This window comes from Gopherus evgoodei, chromosome 11 (assembly GCF_007399415.2).
Source record: "Gopherus evgoodei ecotype Sinaloan lineage chromosome 11, rGopEvg1_v1.p, whole genome shotgun sequence".
NCBI lineage: Eukaryota > Metazoa > Chordata > Testudines > Testudinidae > Gopherus > Gopherus evgoodei.
This window is the reverse complement of record NC_044332.1, coordinates 10193674-10202935: the sequence shown is the minus strand read 5'-3', so window position 1 is coordinate 10202935 and position 9262 is coordinate 10193674. Positions and strand designations below refer to the sequence as shown.

Below are 9262 nucleotides of genomic sequence, written 5' to 3'. Positions count from 1 at the left end.
CCTGGCAGGGAGAGCAGGATCCAGGCTCTGGCAAGTGTCAGTGCAGTGAGACGAGGGGCCCAGCCCACGGGCTGTCGGTTCCTCCCCAGGCCACAAGCCTCGCAACCAACTTCTCTCTTTGTCTGTCTCTGCTCAGCTCTGTGCCTGCAGCTGCCAGCCCCAGCCAATCCGGGCAGAGGGAGTTGGGGAGCAGCAGCAGTGCGGGAGGGGGATCCTTGGCGGCAAGGTCAGAACTAGGGTGAGATCTGTGCCTAGGCAAACTGGACCGATCTGCAGGGCTCGCATTCGTGGCCAGTGTCCTGCTCCTCACCCTGCCCGGGAGCTCCACCCCCAGCAGCACCCATTGCCCTGGCACTGCAGCCAAGCCTGGCTGAGTGTGGAGGGGCGGTTCGGGGGGATGGAGAGGGAATCCGCCCCCACTCCCACTGCAGTAACAGGCCTGCCCTGTGGGGCTGGGCCTGGCTGCCCCCAAGTGATGGGGGAGATCGGGGTGAAGAGATAGGCTGGGTTGTTATTGTAGCGTTGCTGGGCAGCGCTGGGGCTGTGGACAGGCTGGGTTGTTATTGTAGAGTTGCTGGGCAGCGCTGGGGCTGTGGACAGGCTAGGTTGTTATTGTAGGGTTGCTGGGGAGTGCTGGGCTGTGGAGAGGCTGGGTTGTTATTGTAGGGTTGCTGGGCAGCTCTGGGTTGTGGAGAGGCTGGGTTGTTAATGTAGGGTTGCTGGGCAGCACTGGGGCTGTGGACAGGCTGGGTTGTAATTGTAGGGTTTCTGGGGAGTGGTGGGCTGTGGAGAGGCTGGGTTGTTATTGTAGGGTTTCTGGGCAACACTGGGGCTGTGGACAGGCTGGGTTGTTACTGTAGAGTTCCTGGGCAGCACTGGGGCTGTGGACAAGCTGTGTGGTTATTGTAGGGTTGCTGGGAAGTGCTGGGCTGTGGACCGGCTGAGTTGTTATTGTAGGGTTGCTGGGGAGCGCTGGGCTGTGGACAGGCTGTGTTGTTATTGTAGGGTTGCTGGGCTGTGGATAGGCTGGGTTGGTATTGTAGGGTTGCTGAGGAGCAATGGGCTGTGGACAGGCTGGTTTGTTATTGTAGGTTTGCTGGGGAGCAGTGGGCCATGGCGAGGCTGGGTTGTTATTGTAGGGTTACTGGGCAACACTGCGGCTGTGGACAGGCTGGGTTGTTATTGTAGGGTTGCTGGGGAGTGCTGGGCTGTGGAGAAGCTGGGTTGTTTTTGTAGGGTTGCTGGGGAGTGCTGGGCTGTGGAGAAGCTGGGTTGTTATTGTAGGGTTTCTGGGCAGCACGGGCTGTGGACAAGCTGTGTTGTTATTGTAGGGTTGCTGGGGAGCAATGGGCTGTGGAGAGGCTGGTTTGTTATTGTAGGGTTGCTGGGGAGCAGTGGGCCGTGGAGAGGCTGGGTTGTTATTGTAGGGTTACTGGGCAGCACTGGGGCTGTGGACAGGCTGGGTTGTTATTGTAGGATTCCTGGACAGCACTCGGGCTGTGGACAGGCTGTGTTGTTACTGTAGGGTTGCTGGGCAGCGCTGGGCTGTGGAGAGGCCGGGTTGTTACTGTAGGGTTGCTGGGCAGCGCTGGGCTGTGGAGAGGCCGGGTTGTTACTGTAGGGTTGCTGGGGAGCGCTGGGCTGTGGAGAGGCTGGGTTGTTATTGTAGGGTTTCTGGGAAGCACTGGGGCTGTGGACAGGCTGTGTTGTTATTGTAGGGTTGCTGGGCAACACTGGGGCTGTGGACAGGCTGGGTTGTTATTGTAGGGTTGCTGGGGAGCGCTGGGCTGTAGACAGGCTGGGTTGTTACTGTAGGGTTGCTGGGGAGTGCTGGGCTGTAGAGAGGCTGTATTGTTATTGTAGGGTTGCTGGGGAGCACTGGGCTGTGGACAGGCTGTGTTGTTATTGTAGGGTTGTTGGGGAGAACTGGGCTGTGGACAGGCTGGGTTGTTATTGTAGCATTGCTGGGGAGCACTGGGCTGTGGAGAGGCTGGGTTGTTATTGTAGGGTTGCTGGGGAGCGCTGGGCTGTGGACAGGCTGTGTTGTTATTGTAGGGTTGTTGGGGAGCATTGGGCTGTGGACAGGCTGGGTGTTATTGTAGGGTTGCTGGGGAGCACTGGGCTGTGGACAGGCTGGGTTGTTATTGTAGGGTTGCTGGGGAGCACTGGGTTGTGGACAGGCTGGGTTGTTATTGTAGCGTTGTTGGGGAGCACTGGGCTGTGGACAGGCTGGGTTGTTATTGTAGGGTTGCTGGGGAGCGCTGGGCTGTGGACAGGCTGTGTTGTTATTGTAGGGTTGTTGGGGAGCACTGGGCTGTGGACAGGCTGTGTTGTTATTGTAGCGTTGCTGGGGAGCACTGGGCTGTGGACAGGCTGGGTTGTTATTGTAGGGTTGTTGGGGAGCACTGGGCTGTGGACAGGCTGGGTTGTTATTGTAGCGTTGTTGGGGAGCACTGGTCTGTGGACAGGCAGGGTTGTTATTGTAGGGTTGCTGGGGAGAACTGGGTTGTGGACAGGCTGGGTTGTTATAGTAGGGTTGTTGGGGAGCACTGGGCTGTGGAGAGGCTGGATTGTTATTGTAGTGTTACTGGGGAGCACTGGGCTGTGGACAGGCTGGGTTGTTATTGTAGGGTTGCTGGGGAGCGCTGGGTTGTGGACAGGCTGGGTTGTTATTGTAGGGTTGATGGGGAGCGCTGGGCTGTGGAGAGGCTGGGTTGTTATTGTAGGGTTTCTGGGGAGCGGTGGGCTGTGGAGAGGCTGGGTTGTTATTGTAGGGTTTCTGGGCAGCACGGGCTGTGGACAAGCTGTGTTGTTATTGTAGGGTTGCTGGGGAGTGCTGGGCTGTGGACCGGCTGGGTTGTTATTGTAGGGTTGCTAGGCTGTGGAGAGGCTGGTTTGTTATTGTAGGGTTGCTGGGGAGCAGTGGGCCGTGGAGAGGCTGGGTTGTTATTGTAGGGTTACTGGGCAACACTGGGGCTGTGGACAGGCTGGGTTGTTACTGTAGGGTTCCTGGGCAGCACTGGGGCTGTGGACAGGCTGGGTTGTTATTGTAGGGTTGCTGGGGAGCGCTGGGTTGTGGACAGGCTGGGTTGTTATTGTACGGTTGTTTGGGAGCACTGGGCTGTGGACAGGCTGGGTTGTTATTGTAGGGTTATTTCTCATTGCTGTGCAGCCTCAGGCTTGTCTCATGACAACAGTGACATTCAGTGACCATCCCTGGTTTCTGGGTGCAAATCACCACCTGGCGGAAGGGACCCCATGTCAGGTGCGGCTATTCTGTGGGTGCTGGGACCTCACTGTTCGAGGGAAACCCCTGCTTGGGTTTCCCCACTTGGCCCTGGAGCAGACGCAGCTTTTCCACAGAGAATCTCCCCCAAACTCATCATTGGGTGTCGGGCTCTTCTCTAAAGCCTGTTGCTGGGCTCAGGGCAGGAATGAGGCTTGAGCCTTCCCCTCCACAAGGTCCCCTATTTCCCGCAGCCCAGAGTAAGTGAGTTTGCACCCTCAGCAGGGGGCGCAGCCTCCGGAGTGACTCCCCCATCAGGACCCTCCATGGGCTGTGTGACGGAGGCAAGGAGGCCGGGCAGTTGCCGCTACGGACAGGCCCCACATGTCCTGCCGAAGGAAGTCACGCACCATCGCAGGACCCGCATGGAGCAGGGGCAGCAGGTCCCTGCACTGCGAGGCAGCAGGAGACACTGGGGAGCAGCCGCCCAGCCCCCCGAGAGCTCGGCGAGGTGAGTGCAGTGGGTTTCACGCCGGTGGTGGTTGTGCTGAGGTTGGGGCTTGTCTGCATTTGCAGCAGGGAGCTTTGCTGTTTTGTGCTTTTTAGGATCAACATTTGAGCCCTGAGGCAGCCCACGAATGACCGTCCTGTGCCCACCAGCGTGTGCCATCCCTGGGCTATTCCCAGTGACAGGGGACGACGACACCCGTCACTGGTTAACACCAGGGCTGTGCAGATTGCGGTTTCTCTCATTTCCTCACGTGGTTTCAGGTTGGCACTGACAGTTAACTGCCAGCCACGCAGGGAAACACCATTAACCCCTGTCCCAGAGAGAAGCAAATGGGGAGGTGACATGACCTGCCTGAGGTCACACAGTGAGAGTGCAGCAGAGCCGGACAGAACCCAGGTGTCCTGACTCCTGTGTGGCGCTGCAACTGCTGTCCTGGCCTCGCCCTGCCCTGGAGACTCCGGCACCCTGTCATCTCATGCCCCTGCTGTACAAATGCCACCCTTCTGCCAGGGGAGTCGGCAGCAACCAGGGCCGGGTTCAGCATCCAGGGGTTCCTCAGAACAATCCAGCACAGAACCCCCTTGAGTCCCAGCTGCAAACTGGGAAAACTAACCCCCCCCAGTGCCTCTCAGAGCCAATGCTTCCCCTCCCGGAGTCGTGTACAGCAAAGAAAAGGGGAAAGGAGCCCGGCATTGTTGTGGGGAAACAGCATCACCGCTAGTCATTAGTGTGTGACCATGAGCAAAATGCCCACCTCTGAGTACGCTGGGCAGTGTCCTTTGCCTCAGCTCCTCACCTTGTCCAACAAACAAATATTCCTTTAACACCCCCCACCACACACTGCCCTTCTCACGGGTGTGGTCCTTGGCCAGCAAAGCCCCAGAGTTCAGAGGTGCATTCACGGGGCAGGAATTCACTGCCCACCCTGGTTACAAGAAGTGACACCACCATTCACTCTGCACACCACTGTGCCCCCAATGGCCACGGGGCCTTCACCTCCTCTGCTGCCACTTGTTTCTATTGCCACATCCTGAGCCCCCTGTGACGTTATGAGTCTGATCCAATATCTCCTCCTGCTGCTCTTGCAAGTCGGGGAGGCTCCTCCAGCCCCTGTCAGTGCAGAGAGGAGCCTAGTTTGGGGGCCCGGTCTGGACGCTGTGCTCACGATGCCTGTCAGGTATTTCTACATCCAGGTGGTCAGCGCAGAGGGACAGAACTTCACCCACTCCCCCACAGGTATTGTTCACGCATCTGCTCTTTGCCCCCACCCCTGGTTGTGGCTTTTGCTCTCCAGGCTGGGATCTGAGCCGCAAGTCTGGCTCAGGGCGGTCTGGGGCTGAGGAAATTGTCACCTGAAGGAGTTGACTCAGGATGAGAAGCGGATCCAAAGAGCCTTACGTTTTTCTCCCTACTATCTCCCCTTTCTAGCGCCCAAGGCGCTTTGGTGTGTTCCAGTAACCCAGGGTCAGTCACTGCTGCATTTTCATCTTGCAGTGTCAGATGCATCTCATAATAATACACGTATGTTTAAACACAAAAAGTCTCACTCTGTGATAAGCTCACCGAAAACACTAAAATCCTACATTACTCTCCTACTGGCCAGTGTGTCTTTCCATGCAGCCCTGCATCTTCTCTCCAGTTTCCTAACTAATAATGGGGCGGCAAAAAACCTAGAGCCGGCCCTGCTTCTCCCGCCCTTTGCCCCTCCCCGGGGATCTGGCACGCCCGCTGCCCGCAGAGCGAGGGCCGTGCCAGGGCAGACATGCCAAGGCTTGCCAGTTCATCGCCAGAGGTGCGATTTCTAAGTAAAATTCAGCCTGACTTGTGGGCTTGGGCTAGAACTCTCAAATGTCACCGAGTTACGGTTTCAGCTGAGTTCTCTGCCCGGGACGTTGCTGTGGGGGCTGAGGAGAGGGTCCCGCTGTCAGCCCCTGGCAGGCTGCTCTCCTGCCAGCCTGGGAAGTGGGAGAGAGGGGACCCCCGGGCAGGCCCCAGGCCTGGGGAGGGTGAAGAGCCCTAAGGAGCAGAGCTGAGGCTGGGAGGGGTAAATTGGGGCCTGCAGGGGGGCTGTGTTACCCGCACACAATTCTCTGTTCGTCGCACACTCAGGGGCACCCACCTTTCCCCTGGTCCATGGCTCAAGGCGTAACCCTCTTCATTTAGGCACCCTCCCCCTCCCCATGCCGAGGGCTCAGGGTAACCTCGCACTGCGGGTTTGTGGGGTCTTTTACCAGGGAAAGAGCCTTACACAGCAATATCCCACTTAACCTCTCCTTATTAACAGTTATTACCCAAAACAATGCAGAGACTAAACCCAAAATGCTGCGACTCCCACTCCCAGAAAGGCAGATAATTTGTCCCTGCTGGACGGTCAGGATGAGGTCAGCTGGGGAGCTCTGGCAGCTCTGATCTGGGGCTGCTTCCTGGAGTTGGTGCCCAAGAACTTCCTTTTGGCCCCCACTTTAGAGAGTAAAACTTGAGTCTTGCTGAGCTGTACTGTGACCAGTCCTTGTGCTAAAACGTTCCTAACCAATCCTAACCTAGTGTAACACATTCTCTAACCAATCCTAACCTAGTGTGACACATTCTCTAACCAATCCTACCCTAGTGTAACACATTCTCCAACCAATCCTAGCCCCCCCTTCATTAATGTACCTCGCAAAATGAACCATCGCAGACAGAAACCATTAAAGAACCAGACAGCAACCACAGAGAAAACAATAGGGAAGTGGTGAACATAAAGACAAAACGATAAAGAAATGGGGATTTTACAACCACAACTGTTGATAAGTGACTGCCTGCCAGACAGAACGCATATAGGGTGACCGGATTTTATAGGGACAGTCCCGATTTTTGGGTCTTTTTCTTATACGGGCTCCTATTACCCCCCAGCCCCTGTCCCGATTTTTCACATTTGCTGTCTGGTCACCCTATATGAATGAAACTAAATTTTCTTTAACCAGCTTAAGCTCTGTTCCTTTATCTGGTGAGGATGGGCACTATTAGGACAGGAGCCCCCGTAACAGCCTGATATTACCTTGTTTTCATGTACTTTACAGGGAATGTGAGGATGTGACTTTTTGCTCCTTAGCTCATGGCTGCTGCTCTCCTAATCTGGCTGCAGAGAAAGGCCTCGGGCTTCACAAGGTGGCTAGAGGAAAACCCTAATCCTTACAGCCAAAGTGAGGAGGTGAGGGCTGATGGGGTGGCAGGGGCTGGATTGAGGGTGTGAGTAGATGGTGTGAGTGCTGGGAGGGTGAACTGAGGGTGCTGGTGTGGAGGGGCTGAACTGATGGGGTGGTGATGATGAGGGCTGAGGGACTGAACTGAGAAGGGGTAAATTGAGAGCAGTTGGGGGGACAGGATGAATGGCTGGGCAGGAGAGGGGCAGAGGTGGGGCAGAAAGGTCCTGCAGCAGGGGCCAAACTCCCCTTACCCCATACATGTGGGAGAGTGGGCAATGTTAAGTGCCATGTGTGCACGCCCGTGGTGCAAGGGGCCGGGAGAGTACAGAAATCTAAAAGACCTAAAATCCCAGTATAATCTTTTTTCATAAAATCTCCCGATTTTGTGGGGGTCCGACGCACGCTTTTTGATCTAGTGAAGTTGCAATACTGATCAGCAGCACCACTCCTGGCTGCACTCACCAGGGCAGGATCGAGTTCAGGAGCCCGGCAGGGAGCAAGGCAGGAGGCATCAGCACCTGGCAGTGGGACTAGCAGAGAACAAGGTGGAGTCAAAGTTCAGCTCCAGCCCCTCCCGTTCTCGTCATTTCATTTCAGAGGAGATTCTGGTGCTTTTCGGAAGAGCTTTGTACGGATGGTCAGTGGGTGAATGAGAGGTTATGGCTCATTGGGAAAGTAATTTTGTGTGTGTGTGTGTGTGTGTGTGTGTGTGTGTGTGTGTGTGTGTGTGTGTGTGTGTGTGTGTGTGTGTGTGTGTGTGCGCGCACGCCACCCGCGTACATAACAGAAACTCAGGCATCATGCACTCGGTATTTTGACCTGCAAGTTATTACATACTTTTTATGCATTTAGGCAAAAAGAGAAGCAATTCAGAGGGTACAATAAATTAGTCTCAGAGTTCAGGGGTAGGATTGCTGTTGCATTTCTCACGTGGGTTTGGTCTCCACTTTTGTAATAGGGGAAGTGTGTTTGTTTCATAACTGGAGAGAAATTGGCTGATTTACAGACACCACCAGCTGTGCCTGCAACTCCCTGACGTTCCAGGAGTGTGTGGGACTAAAGAGGAGACCTGGAGGGAAGGCAGGAGGGCACCAGTGTAGCTCCAAATCTGAATGGTCTGGGTCAGATTTCTGGGAAGCCAGGAGCAGAGAATAGCCCCACACTTCCTGGCCGTGGACAGAGAGATGGGCAGGAAGCGCCTCGGTCACTAGAGAACTTGATTCATGCCAGAAGGGGAAGCTAAAGCAAATTGTGGTGAATCAAAATTCTAGTGAAATCCTCCAGTGCGATTTCATCATGGCCCCACTGGGCGTCATTTCCTGGTGCTGCAGCACTGTTCCGGAGCCATTCACCTTTCTTATTTCTCAGGTAGACGAGCAATCCCAGGGCTGTGAAGACCAAGCCCAGGATGGAGCCCCTGACCCCAGCGACGGGAGAGTCAGCCTATGCCTCTGTGAAAACAAGAGCATGGGTGGTTTGGGCTAAGCTCCTGGAAGCGCTACAATACCAGGCTGATCTGTGGAATGGGCAGAGAAAGCCCCTACTCCAACTCCCTTTCTCAAAAAACCCATTGAACACAGAGCTCTCCAATGGAGAACAGATCAGATATCACACTGATTAGAACAGATATTAGCTTAGGAGATAATATTTGTATTTCACGGTCCAAGAGACGCAGACACAGTTTTAATCTCCGGGCCAAAAGACCAAATACTTTGAGATCTATGGAACTAAGTGGCAATCACTGCTCCAAAACGACTCCAATCCAATCATAGACGCCAACTTCTTCTGGCACCAGCTGGTGCTCGACCCCCCTCTGCCCTGCCCTGACTCCACCTCTGCCCCACCCTCTCCCGCCCCCATTCCAACCCCTTCCCCAAAGTCCTTGCCCCTATTCAACTCCTTCCCCAAATCCCCGCCTCTTCCCTGCCTCGTCCCTGAGCGCTCTGTGTTCCTGCTCCCCCCCTCGCAGCTGTTTGGTGGCGGCAAGCGCAGGGAGGGAGGGAGGGGCAGAGACACTGCACTGGGAAGGGGAGGAGGAGAAGGGGGAAATGCGGGGGCAGAGGGGAGAGCTTGGCTGCCAAGCACCCACTAATTTTTCCCATGGGTGATTCAGCCCTGGAGCACCCACAGAGTCGGCGCCTCCAGATCCAATCCTTCAAAGCAAGAACGCTCCACCCAGGATTCTGCTGGCAGACCGAGAATTCCCTCAGCCTGCCTCGTTTAATTCATGTGGGCGGCTTCCCTGGCTCCAGGCAGACACTGCTAATGGGCCTAAACCCGCCTACTGACGTAAAGCCACCTGTCAGTGCCAGCGCTTACAGGAACGGGTCAGAGGGACTG

At 55.6% G+C, this 9262-nt stretch overlaps 1 non-coding gene across 1 annotated transcript; it reads right to left on the bottom strand.

The window, feature by feature from the left end:
- Positions 1–8393: 8393 nt before the first annotated feature.
- On the bottom strand, positions 8394–8576 carry LOC115660090. Its single transcript, XR_004002738.1, has one exon. It is a non-coding gene; the product is annotated as a U2 spliceosomal RNA (small nuclear RNA).
- Positions 8577–9262: the final 686 nt, after the last annotated feature.